Source organism: Natrix helvetica (genome assembly GCF_964273705.1).
Source record: "Natrix helvetica genome assembly, chromosome: 4".
Classification (NCBI taxonomy): domain Eukaryota; kingdom Metazoa; phylum Chordata; class Lepidosauria; order Squamata; family Natricidae; genus Natrix; species Natrix helvetica.
The window spans coordinates 59473716-59485932 of record NC_138550.1 but is presented as its reverse complement, the minus strand read 5'-3'; positions in this window follow the sequence as shown (position 1 = coordinate 59485932).

Here is a 12217-nt window from a genome sequence, read left to right as displayed (position 1 = left end):
GGGCGGTTGCTAGTGAGCTTGGTCACTTCATGGCTGCTTCATCCCTGGGGTTATGCCCGGCATTTTGGGAGCCAGTTCGCAAGGGAGCAGCCACTCGGCAACTCCCCCTCTGGCCAGGCAGAACTCCACTCCCGAAGGCACCAAGCAATATGAGCGCCTTTCTCCCCCCCTGGCTCCTGCGGCTTGGCACCTTCAGGATACCGCTATGTCAGTGAGCGGTGCTCTGTCTGGCTGGAGGGGGGTTTGTCCAAGGGGTTTATTTTCGGGGGTGGGCTTATATTTTTGCCCACGTGAAAAATGTGGCAAGGCTTTAGTTTCAGGATAGGTCATATTTTCGGGGAAACACGGTATGAAAACAAATGTATGTATGTATGTATGTATGTATGTATGTTTATATGTATGTGTATGTTTATATGTATATACACACACACACATACAGTATATGTATATGTTATATATATAATATAACTATATATATTATATACGTTAATGTATATACATAACAAGCTTCCTTTTTAAAATACTAATCATTATGATCTTGTTGGTCCATTTTACTACTGTAGCTCTCCAGGGTCGCATGCAGCCAGCAGTTACCCCATTGTCTTAATATTAAATGTCAGTAAACAGTATTCAAAATTTCTGTGATCACCCCTTAGAAATAATCAGGGGCAAAGATTCATAGGAAAAATATGACTTTATGTGTTTGTGGATTGCAAGGATTGGGGCCAATAGAAAGCTGGGAAAAGGCTGTTCCAAAGGTAGGAGGACCACTGAGAAGACCTGCCATCTGCTTCACACCCAACCTACCACTCAAGGAATGGAGGCTCAACAGGCCTGTTCTATATTATCATTCTGGACAAATTCAATCCTGACAAGGCATTGCTTGTTGTGTCCTACTGCTGTGCTGTAAAGAGCTTTCAAGGTAATAGTCAGCACTTTGAATTGGGCCTATTGTAATCAATGCAGCAGCCTGAAAAGTGTTGTTTTTAGGTGAGAAAATCCAACTGTCTTGAGAATGAGGCTACCATACACTTGGATCTTGTTTGGGTTGGGCTTGTCTGGGTTTGGGTGTATTGTCCTAAGTCTTCAAGTCCTAGCATAGGTTTCCCAGCTACCTCATCAAACATTAATCCTTGTGCAGTTGCTGCTATATTGTTTGCATAAATGAATAGACGTGTTAGAGTTTAGCTAAAGATAACTTTGTGTTAACCTTAACGTGTTCTTTTTAAAAGGTTACTTGAATTATGTGCAGCACAAGAAAATGTATTTAGTTGGAGCTAAATGAAAACTGTGTAATATATGTGTTTAAAAATGTCAATTTTCATGCCTGATCTTTAGCATGGTCCCCACTTCCTTCTATTAATAATTTGCCAGCAAAAATGATAGGTAATTTATGTCCTGGAACCTCTTTCAATTATATAGAATTGAGTTCTTGTATTTTTAGAAGTAATAAGTAAGTTTTGGTATAGCAGAAGTAGGATGGAAAAAAAGGCAAATCATAGGTTTCAGTGGTAAATGTTTCTTCCAGGAGACAGTAAAGATAGCAGCTTCAGAGGTAGGTGGTACAGAATGTCAGCAAACTCCAGGATATATGAACTGTGCAGATCCTGTGGCCTGTCCTCCATTTATTAAAGTGGGTACTCTTAACTGGAGGCATTCCCGTAACCCTAGTTTGAAAACCTGACACTCTCATCATGGGGAGGTAATACAACCAGTAAATTATCATTTTGCTTTTTAATCAACATGTATATGTTATATGTGTTATATATAAAACACTGTAATGAACTTAAAAATAATTAATGTAATGCAATGTCTTAATCTTATGTGGCCATAAAAGTAATTGAATAGCTGAATTTTATGTCACTTATTTTTAAAAAGCACATAGGGTTGAATGTAGACAAAAAGTTTAGTTCACAAAAAGCTCAAAAGTATGAAAATCAGGAAGAAGCCTCCCATTAAAATTCCCACCTTATCTGTGCACCGATTAAGCAAAATATCCAGGGTGAAATCTCTCAGCTTTAACTTTCTATCGATGTTGAGGGAAACAAACTCTAAAAAATATTACCAAGTGATTGTGAAGTATTTTTAAAGTATTCTCTCTTTCCCCCCTCCCTCCCCCCTCTTTCTCTCTCTCCCTCCCTCCCTCCGTCATGTCCACTACTTTTTGCATGATTGCTCCATGTATTTGGATTATTCCTTACTTCATGGGTGTCAAACCTAATTGCGTCATGTGACATATCCTGACTTTTGCTTTGCAGAGTTGGGGTGGGCATGACCTGTACATGACACATCCAGCCTGCAGGCCACCAGTTTGACACCCCTGTAAAATCATCATCAAACAATTTCTATTGTTGCCAAATTTAATTCATTAGAAATAGCTTTCTAAAGTTACTCACACTTTCTATTGAAATTAAAGTCTGGCTTTTCCCATCTTCCTTATCAAACCTGACAACCCTACCTCCATTTTGTTCTTTTAATTATAGTCCATAATTCCTCTACTCCAAAACCTCATCCCATAAAGTATACTCAAGTTACTTTTTAAAAATATTTTTATTATACAATTTTCTTCCTTATATATCAATTTTCCATATCCACAATGGCAGTATACTGACTGGGTATAATCTCTTTTAAATGCAAATAATAAATATTATACACATTATAGCTATAACTATTATTCTCAAAATCCATTCACCATATTCTTCACATATCCTTATTAAACATTTTCCATTATTTAATTAAATGCTCTGTTCAGTTTTGTCTATCATTAGTTAATATCATGCATTATAAACATCATATAACCATCACATTTGTAACCATTATCATCAAAGTCTATTAATCATAATGTTTACTTATCCTCATTATTCAATATTCATTATTTAATTGCACATTTACTTCATTTTTATTTACATATCCTCCTTGATTTTAAATTTGTAACTTCTGCTTCTATTTTCTAACCATTGATAAAAATAATTCCCAAGTGAAAAAGTATTCTGTTTCCACCTTATCCTTAATTTTCAACGTTAATCTATCCATTTCAGCACATTCTAGTATTTTCTTTATTACATTTTCCTCTATAGGTATATTTTCATTTTTGCAGTTTTGGGCATACACAGTTCTCTACTGTTACTACATGTAAAATTAAATATGTATTTCTTTTATTATATTTATTATATTTTATTATATTTCTCCAGTAGGATAGACCAACAAGAATATCTACCAGTATTTGTTGTTTTATCATTTCTTCCAGCCACATTTTTATTTTTAGCCAATATTTTTGTCCTTTTTGCCATAGGACAAGTCCACCATATATGATAATAAGAACCTGGTATCTGTTTACATTTCCAACATCTGGGAGATATGTTTTGGAACATCTTTGCCATTCGTGCTGGTGGCAGATGCCGCCTATAAAACATTTGTAGAGATTTTCTTTGTAGGCTGTTAACATCGTCAATTTATAGTTTCTTTCCCAGAGTTTTTGCCATTTATCTAATTCTATAGTATATCCAAAAAAATTTGACCATACTATCATAGTTTCTTTTACTTGTTCTTCTTCCATTTTAAAATTCAATAGGTGTATATACATATTTGTCTATCATCTGTCCCTAAAACTATCTGATCTAATTCTGAAGGTCCTTTGTAAAATCCATACATTTCTGCATCTTTCTTGTATCTTGATTGTATTTACATAAGTGGCCACCCAGCCAAATCAATTCCTTGATTTTTCAGTTCTTGTTTAGATTTGAATTCCCCTTGTTCATTTATGATATTTTTATATCTTGTAATTTTTTCCAGTTCAAGAACATTTGGATGTATTAGTGCTTCCATCGTGGATAGGTATTTTTGTGTAATGTTTCTCTTTGTTTCTTTCCCATACTAAAAGCAGAGCATTTCTAATGTATTGTCTTTGAAAATATCTATGTATTTTATTTTTCCCATACCATATAAATGCATGCCACCCCACCTGTAAATCATGTCCTTCTAAAGTCAACATTCTTTTGTTCCTCAAATTAATCCATTCTTTCACCCCTTGTAAGCACTGAGGCCTGGTAGTATAACTGCCAATCAGGTAATCCAAATCGGGGGGGATTTTCAAAGTACGGAGGACGGATGCCGCTCTGGAAGTATAGTTGTGGGCTGCAGATCGTACAACCATAGAGTGTACTCACAGAGCGGCATCCATCCTCCGTTGCTGCTTCCAAAGCACGGAGGTAGGATACTGCTCTGGGGGTACGCTCTATGGTTGTACGATCTGCAGCCCACAACTATAGAGCATACTTCCAGAGCTGCATCCGTCCTCCATGCTTTGAAAAAAAAACCCAACCAGCGGGTGGCACCAGCAGAGGAGATGCCCTTCGCGTGAGCAGGGAGTGGAAAAGCTGCTGTGCAACCCCCCCTCTCCAGCCATGCAGAGCCCCATTCACTCACCTAGGGGCATTCCAAAGGCACCGAGCCGTGGGAGGCAGAGGGCGGCAAACAGGCGCTCGCGTTGCTTGGTGCCTTCCGGGTACTGCTAGGTCAGTCAGTGGCGCTGTACCTGGTTGGAAAAGGGGGTTGCCAGGTGGCTGCTCGCAAGCTTGGTAACCTCATGGCTGCTGCGTTGCTGCTGCGACAGCGCAACACAGCCATTCAACCCTTCACCAAAATCTTTTTTTAAAATTAATTTAGATCAGTGGTGGGTTTTCATTTTTTTTTTTACTACTGGGTCTGCGCATGTGCAGAGGTGTCTAGACAGGTGGCCGGAGCCTCCTGCCACTGCCACTACCAGTTCGCCCAATCCAGGCCCAATCGGCAGAAACCCACCCCTGATTTAGATCCCATTTCCAGTGGTGGTTCTAGGAGAAATACTAGATCATCTGCAAACACCTGTAATTTGTAATTTTCTTTTTTTTTTTAATTTCCATATCTTTTATTTCTGGGTCTTGTCTGATTTTGCTAATCAAGACTTCCAAAGTTAGTATAAATAATAGAGGGGGCAGAGGAATCCCTTTCTTGCACCTTAAGGTAAAGGTTCCCCTCGCACATATGTGCTAGTCATTCCCGCCTCTAGGGGGCAGTGCTCATCTCTGTTTCAAAGCTGTAGAGCCAGCACTGTCTGAAGACATCTCTGTGATCATGACTAAACGCCGAAGGTGCATGGAATGCTGTTACCTTTCCACCAATTTTTCCCTATTTTTCTACTTGCATTTTTACGTACTTTCGAACTGCGAGGTTGGCAGAAGCTGGGACAAGTAACAGGAGCTCACTCTGTTACGCGGTGTTAGAGATTCGAACCACCAAACTGTCAACCTTTCTGATTGACAAGCTCAGCATCTTAGCCACTGAGCCATTGCGTCCCTTTCTTTCACCCTTACTTATGTTGAAATTCTCTGTCATATCTCCATTTACTATCACTTTTGTTAGTTATTAGCCATTTGTTTAGAATATATTGCCTTAATCATATTTATACATTTTGACCAAAGTCCATACATTTTAGTTGTAGTATTATGAATTGCCAATTCAGATTATCAAAGGCTTTTTATGCATCTAAGGAGATCAGCACTAGCTGTTTTTCAGAGTGAACTTCATAGTAGTCCAATGTATTCAAGATGATTCTCATATTGTTTTTAATTTGTCTTTTGGGTAAGAAACCATTCTGGTCCAGGTGTATAAATTCATTCAGGAACTTTTTTAGTTTCTCTGCTACTATTGAGGCATATATATTGTAGTCTAAATTTAATAATGATATTGGTCTATAGTTTTTTATCTGCTGTAAATATGAGTCTTCTTTTGGTATTAAGGTAATATTTGCATCTGCCCTGTTTTGTGAAGATTGGCCCTTAACAACACACCATTATAGATCTCCAACATTGACAACCCTAAAACTTCTTGTAGATGTTTATAAAGTTCTACAGAAGCCCATCTGGTCCAGGTATTTTATTGGGTTTTTTTTTTTTTTTTTTGCCTTTTAATTGCATCTGTTAAGTCCATCGTTGTTATTATTTCATTCAACATCACTTTCACTGTTTCTGGTATTCTGGGTAATGCAGCCTTTTCTAAGTATTGTTTTATTATATCTTCTCACAGTTTATCTTGACTGTAAAGTTTCCCATAGAATTACTGGATTATTTTCCTTTTATCTTCATTTTGATGGTGAAGGATCCCCTTCTTATCTATCAGTTTATGTATCATTTTCTTCTTTTTCTCTTTTTTCAGCTTGTATGTTAGCCATCTACCTGGCTTATTTGCATTTTCAAAAAAAGTGTTGTCTTTCTATTTTAATTTTTTGTGCCATTTCTTTTGTGGATCTTTCTGCAATTCTATCTCCAGCTTTTTGAGTTCTTATAGTGTTTTTTGCTGTTTCTTTTTCTTGTTTCTTCTTGCTATATATGTTATGACTAATCCTCGCATGTATGCTTTAGCTGTGTCCCAAACATTTTGTAGAGATGTTTCTTCTTTTCTGTTTTCTTTTAAAAAAAAAGTCAATTTCTTTTTCCATTATTTGTATAAACTCCTTGTCCTTTAGTATAGTTTGGTTCAATGTCCATCTCAGTTTCTTCCTTTGTCCCTTCCACCTGATTTTTTATTGGGTTATGATCTGCCCATATGTTCATTTCTATATCAATCTCCTGGACATCTGTTCTCATTTCTGGAAAAATCCATATCATATCTATTCTAGACCATGATTGGTGTCTGTTTGAATAGAATGTATATTGTTTGGGGTTTTTTTGGGGGGGGATTTAACTCTCTTCATATATCCTGTATACCTATCTCTTGTATCATTTCAAAAAAGGTTTTTGAGAGTATCATTATTTTTTACTTTTTTTACTGCATCTATAGTCTAGTTTGACATCCATAATTGTATTGAAGTCTCCTAGCATACATATGTTTTCATGGTCCATTTCAATTATCTTCTTATGGAGCTTTTTATAAAATTCTTCTTGTCTGTTATTTGGTGCATATATTGCAATCAAAAGAATCTGTTTCTGATTTAATACAATCTCAGCCATCAATATTCTGCCTTCTTCGTCTGAATATACTTGTTTGGCTTTTAATGTTTCTTTAACATATAATGCCACCCCTCCTTTCTTTTTTATTGTTGTGCTAATGCAGAATATAATTTTCTAATTTTGGAGTATTCCAATAAGTTGCCAGTTGTTTTTTAATATGCACTTCTTGAAGACAAATTAACTCCAATTTTATTTCTTGTACTTCCGTAAACATTTTTTTCCATTCCATCTATGTTAATTGATAACATCTTTATTTCTTCTGTCCATTAGTGTATAGGTTTTACATTACTAGTTGTTCTTATCTCTCTCTCTGTTCTTTTGCTCTTGCACCTTCTTGTTCTGCTCGTTCTTTTTTCATTAACTCTCTTCTTGTTATGAAGTCTTTTCTTCATAACATCATCAACACAATGTGATCAATTATGTTGTCAGAAATTGATATTGTCTCCTTTGATCTCTTACTCTCCTAGGGATCTGTTTCAAAGTCACAATTTCTTTTCTTTTATATTTCAAAGGCTTGTCTCTTGATCTTTTAAGTATTTCATCTCTCAATGTCTTTTTAGTAAATCCCACATGTACCTCTCTTTATGTCTTCTTGCATAGTTTGTATGAATTCTAAGTATTTCCCCTTGAACCTCTTGTTTAGTTTTCTGTAGAGCTCCAGCCATCACTGTCATCACGTCCAACAGGTCTTCCCCTTTCTCTTTTTCAATATTCTGGACTCTCAGGAAGTAGGCCACCTTTTCCCTCTCCAGGGCAATTACTGTTTCCTCCAAGCTTTTGTTAACTTGTGCTACTTTCTCCACTTTTTTCTCTGTTTGTTCTGTTTTTTCCTCCATTTTCTGTATCATCTGTTCATTTTTTGCTATCATTTGCTAAAAATTCCCTATTTTTTTCATCCATCTTACCAGTGGTGGGTTTCAAAAATTTTTAGAATCTATTCTGTAGGTGTGGCCTATTTTGTGGGCTTGGCTTGGCAGTCATGTGACCGGGTGGGTGTGGCCAACTTGTAAAATGTGGTGAAACTCATTTAACAATGCTCTTGCTTAGCAACCAAAATTTTGGGCTCAATTATGATCATAAGTTCTCTTTCTTTTTCTTTCTTTCTTCATTCCTTCTTTCTTTCTTATATCTCTCTCCCCTTTCTTTCTTTCTTTCTTTCCTTCCTTTCTTTTTCTTCCTTCCTTCCATTCTTTTTTCCTTGTGTGTCTCTCTCCCTCTTTCTTTCTTTCCTTCCTTTCTCTTCCTTCCTTCGTTCCTTCTTTCTTTCATGTCTCTCTCTCCCCCACTCTCAGGAAGTAGGCCACCTTTTCCATCTTCAGGGCAATTACTGTTTCCTCCAAGCCTTTGTTAACTTGTGCTACTTCCTCCACTTTTTTCTCTGTTTGTTCTCTTTCATTTTTTCTCTTTTTCTTTCTCTTTCTCTCTTTTCTCTCTCTCTCTCTCTCCCCCTTCCTTCCATTTATTCTCTCTTTCTCTTTCTTTCTCTCTCTCGCCCCCCCCTCACATACACACATACCTTCCAGTTGGCGAAAATGTCTGTTTTGCCAGCTGGGAAGCTGGCAAAGAAGCCTCGTTTTCCGTGCCGCCTGCAGCTCTCGGAGGAAGGAGGCAGGGAAGCGAGTCCTGGACCTCATCTCTGTTGCCTTCCTCGAGAGCTGGCTTCGGGGACGGCCAGCCTCTCCTGTCACTGCGCCCTTCACTTGCCTTTCACCCAGAGGCTCTGCCAGTGTGGCACTTGCCATTTCGCCTTCCGAGAGAAGCTCGGGAGAGACGCGCAAACAGCTGCAACTTGAGGCTTCTGAGGAGGATGCTGGACACCGGGGGTGGCGGTTGTGCTCACTGCTGCTCCTTCTGCTGCTCCTGGTAAGGCAGGCTTCTTGGAGAGCATTAAATTGCAGGCACAGTGATTCACAGATTCCAGCAACTGCATTTTCCCTTGAAATTTGCTGTCCTGGCAACTTGAAGGGGACATTCTCCCAGCTGCATCTCAGGCGCTCCCACCCTTAGCCAGGAGGGAGTGAGAATGGCTGGGTGCAGTTTGGCGCCTCCTGGCTCCCCTCAGATCATTGAGGGACCACGCTTGCCTGCTCACTCATATGGCCTGTGTGCTTCCAGAGGGAATGGGAAGCGCGGGGATCTTAATGTAGCATGGCGGGGGAGGCTGGAGAGGAAGGTTAAATAAACAAATTTGGCTTCGATTCCTTGCACGGCAAGAAAGAAAGTTGCCTGAGACGATGCTAGGAGAATGTCCCCTTCGGGTTGCCAGAACAGCAACTTTCAAGGCAAAACACAGCTGCGTCTCAGGCAACTTTCTCTCTTGCCGCAAAAGGAAGCAAAGCCAACTTTATTTATTTGGTTGGTTGGTTCCCGGACTGTGGGAGGCGATCTGACGGCGCTTTTTATGCCCGTGTCCCACGGTGACCCATTTTGTTGCCTGCATCTCGCCCTGTGACTCTCGCTTGAGAGTCCAGCTGATTTTCTCCCAAGCAGCATCCATGACCATGAGCACCGGAGAACCTCCTGCTCCAGCCTCCCCCATCCTACTACATTAAGATTCCCGTGCTTCCCATTCCCGCTTGAAGCACGCAGGCCACGTGAGCGAGCAGGCACGTGAGACCCCCCGATGATCTGAGGGGGGCCAGGAGGTGCCAAACTGTGCCCAACTCTCCTCACTCCCTCCAGGCTAAGGGTGGGAGCATCTGAGATGCCACTGGGAGAATGTCCCCTTCGGGTTGTCGGGACAGCAAATTTCAAGGGAAAACGCAGCTGCTGGAATCAGTGCGCCACTGCACCTGCAACCTAATGCTCTCCAAGAAGCCTGTGTTACCAGGAGCAGCAGAAGGAGCAGCAGCGGGCGCCACTGCCACCTGCAGTGTCCAGCATCCTCCTCAGGAGCCTCGAGTTGTGGCCGTTTGCGCGTCTCTCCTGAGCTTCTCTCGGGAAGCAAAATGGGAGGCGCCCCACCAGCAGAGCCTCCTGGTGGAACATGAGTGAAGAGTGCAGTGACGGGAGAGGCTGGCTGTCCCCGAAGCCAGCTCTTGAGGAAGGAGGCAGAGATGAGACCTGGGGCTCGCTTCCCTGTCGGGCAATGGGGGGGGGGTTCGCATGCCTTCAGAGAAAGAAAGGCGTGTGAGAAAGCCTGCCCACTGTCTCTCAGAGGCGGGGCGATTGGTGAGCCAACCAATCAGTGAGCAGCGGGCGGAGAAAGCATGGTGTGGATGGGCAGGGCGAGCAAGTGAGCGGGACCGGAAGGGGAGCAATGGGGGGCAGGTGGGAGGGAGCGTTCTGGTACTGTGTCACCAGACAAACAGGTTCCAAAAGGTACGCTAAATTTCACGAACAGGTTCTAGCGTACCAGTGAGAACCAGCTGAAACCCACCCCTGCATCTTACATATCTCCTCCTTCATCTTCCCCATTTCATTTTTGATCTCATCATGATTTTTTGCCATGGCTTCTTGGTTTTTAACCATAGCTTCCTGAATTGATTGAAACATTGCCTGCATATTCTGAAAAGATTTTGATTTCTCCAAACCCAACATACTTTCTATAGATCTTTGACTGGATGGGCTGGATGCTGCTGCTCATGCTTCAGAAGATGGTGTAGCTCAGCAGTCACCAACTGGTAGTCTGTTGACCACTAGTGGTCCACGAGAACATTTTGGTGGTCTGCAGAAAAATTATTTGCATTTTTTATAATTGCACTAAATCAGGGGTCCTCAAACTATGTCTCCTGGGATGGATACGTGCAATGACTGTGTTGCTGCAGAGAGTCTTTTTGTGTGGGTCAGAGGGGGGCAGAAATTCCTACTTTGGGTCTGCTTCAGCCTCCTGCGGGGCTTTGGGCAAAGGCTGGAGGGAAGTGCTGCTGCTGCTTGTTCCATTGGGACTTCATCATGGCCTGGAACTGGCTGACCATCTCAGCCCACTGAGCCTCCAGGTGCCAGTACCTGGTCTTGCACTTCCACAGGACTTTCCTCTGCTTGGAAAGCCTATGCTCGGAGTCCTCAGTTAAGTGCTTCTACTAAGCCTCCTTCTCGGTCAGATCCAATTTGAACTCAGCTGTTTTGCCAACTCTTTCTTGTGGCGGCTGCTTAGCTCCAATAACGGCTTCCTGTTGTGGCCCTAAGGAGCCTGGGCAAGGAGATGAGGAGTGGCTGGGAGGGGAGGGGCGAGTAGACGCTGGCAAGGTGCCCCGCGATGTGAGTGACTTCTAGTTGGCCATGCCCACCTAGTCATATGACCAGCTAGGTCTTAACAGAGGGGGGAAAATAATTTTATCTAGACAAGGTAAGAATACTTCCCAAATCTCCAAATATTCCTCCTTAACTTTTTCTGGTATAGTACTCCGAGACATTAGCCAAAAAAAGATTCCCAATCACCCCTGTTTTACAGTCATATATCTGTCATACATCCCTATAATCCACAAAATTAATCAATAATTAATCAAACAAGTCCATCAACAATTTAAGATTTTTTTAGGAACAGCTGCTTTCCTCTATCCTCCTTTTAACAATTTAAATTGTAATCCACATTGGTCTATCAGCTCTCCCATTTATTGTAATCCATAGTATCTGAAAGTGTCTGGGAGACCTAAATGTCTGGCCAGGCCAAGAAAAGAGATATTCCACTTATATCCGTCAGTCAAAGCTGTTTCTTGATTTCACCCTACTAGACTTATTTATATTGTAAGTCTCCTCGTACAAGAGTTAATGTTTTCACAGCCTGTGTTTATATATCCAGTGAAAACAGCTGCAAATATAATCTTCGTTTCTTCTTTGTACTTTATACTCAGCGACAATCACTATTTTCCTTTTGCTTTGACAGTTAATATTTGAAGTTCACCAGGGTCCTAAGTCCCACTATATATCCAAATCAATAGACTTTCACTTCAAAGCCATACCAAGATGAAAAGACTGCTTTCATATTCACAATATTCATTACTCCTTCTTTTTTCAGTATTCCACAGCTCAAGGTAGTTAGTGTTCTCAAAGCCTGTCTCTAAACATCCCACAGTTATTAGCATCCAGCTGTAAAGAACACTTTGTAACTAACAGTTCCCAAGGGCCTCTGTAATCTCAACAAAGATAACACCACTTTCACTTTTTACAGTGTCTTCTCATCAGTAGATGGCACCCTTGTTCTTTACTTTTCTTTGGCAGCTCTGTTAAAAGTTGTTTTCTTGATGATTTCAAATCAAATATAAATCCAAACAAACAAACAAACAATACTC